This window comes from Ornithorhynchus anatinus, chromosome 4, assembly GCF_004115215.2.
Source record: "Ornithorhynchus anatinus isolate Pmale09 chromosome 4, mOrnAna1.pri.v4, whole genome shotgun sequence".
NCBI classification, from domain to species: Eukaryota; Metazoa; Chordata; class Mammalia; order Monotremata; family Ornithorhynchidae; genus Ornithorhynchus; species Ornithorhynchus anatinus.
In genome coordinates this window covers 86313579-86315329 of record NC_041731.1, presented here as the reverse complement: position 1 = coordinate 86315329, position 1751 = coordinate 86313579, and the positions used below count along the sequence as shown (strand labels likewise).

Here is a 1751-nt window from a genome sequence, read left to right as displayed (position 1 = left end):
ATGTATCGAGCACTTACTGTGTGCAGAGCTCTGTACTAACCGCTTGGGAAAGTACAATGAAAACATTTTGCACCTCTCTCTTGTTTTATGCCTCTTCTCTTTCATTTCTTGTAACACCAAAGTGGTTTACCATTGCTTCCTTTCACACAGTAAAATTGAGTCTCCACTCTCAACTCTTTCCCATGCCGCTGCTGCCCAGCACAGATGAGTCTTAACTTGTAGCAGGTTGCCTTCCACTCTCCAGCCACTGGCCAAGCTAGGAATGGAATGGATAGGCCTCTGCTTCACTCTCCGTCCCGTAGTCGAGATTGGTAGAGTACCGGAAACTCTCCAGGTGCGACCCTGAGAGGATCATCCACTCCTACTCATATTTTCCTCTTTCTCCAAGCTATAAAATATTTTACCTTAAAATCCTACTGGCTTCTTACTTCTTATTTTCTCTGATTTTGAGTTTGAGACTCACATTTTACATCATGAGGTGCTCCATTGTGAACACTGACCTGACATTCATTGTTTCTTTCTCTTCAAGTGTGTCGCTAATGTTCCCTCCTTTGACCTCCTTTAGTTGCATTTGGACACTATCCAAACTACCTTCCAGTGCCAAGGTGAAGGGATTGTTTTCTGACCACAACCTTGTTAAAGCAAAAATGATCACACCATAATTTTCCTTTTTCCTCAGAAAACAAATTAAGTCCATCTAACCACCAATCCTCTTACATCACAAAGTTTTCTTTCCCAAGTCTGAATCTTCTGGTGAGGGAAGTGACCATAAGTGAAAATAGCTGTAGCAAAATTATATATTATCTTCTATGGGGTTTGTATTCAGCACATTTTAGACAAGCGAATAGCCTTAGATCTATCATTCGATCTCTGTGAATTAAAATAGGACTGGAGGCATGCAACAAAAGACACAACCTCACTCCTTTCAAATTTCAAATGACAACTGTGTTCAACCTGAAATTCCCAAACTACTGTCCATGAAAATGCTAATGGAAAATTCTGTTCAATATGTGACCTGCTAGTTAACCGTAATACTCGTTGGATACTTGTCTGCTGTGTCACCTTGGGCAAATCACTTACCTTCTCTGTGCCACAGTTATCTCATCTGTAAAATGGGGATTAAGACTGTGAACCCCATTTGGGACATGAACTATATCCTGCCCGACTAGCTTGTATCTACCCCAGCACCAATGTTACAGTGTCTGGAACCTTCATTCATTCATTCAATCATATTTATTGAGCACTTCCAGTGTGCAAAACACTGTATTAAGTACTTGTGAGAGTACAATATAGTAAAGTTGGTAGACATAGTCCCTTCCCACAAGGAACTTTCAGAAAAGTATTGGAGGCTGTAGGCAACCCAAGCAATAATAGATACATAATAATAATGTTGGTATTTGTTAAGCGCTTATTAGGTGACAAGCACTGTTCTAAGTGCTGGGGGAAATACAGGGTAATGAGGTTGTCCCACGTGGGGCTCACACACTTTTAATCTCCATTTTACAGATGAGGGAACTGAGGCACAGAGAAGTTAAGTGACTTGCCCACAGTCAGCTGACAAGTGGCAGAGCTGGGAGTCGAACTCATGACCTCTGACTCCGAAGCCCAGGCTCTTTCCACTGAGCCATGCTGCTTCTCCATTACATACATTAGAGCCTGGCATTAGTTTTTCCTACCACCAGGATTCTTTGTCACTAGCAGTTATCCCACTCTTGATGGCCTAATGAAAAAAACACAGGACAAATAATAAT

At 41.6% G+C, this 1751-nt stretch overlaps 1 non-coding gene across 1 annotated transcript; it reads right to left on the bottom strand.

The window, feature by feature from the left end:
- Positions 1-214: 214 nt before the first annotated feature.
- Positions 215-352, bottom strand: LOC114811937. The gene has a single exon (XR_003759632.1). It is a non-coding gene; the product is annotated as a small nucleolar RNA SNORA7 (small nucleolar RNA).
- Between the last annotated feature and the right edge of the window lie 1399 nt (positions 353-1751).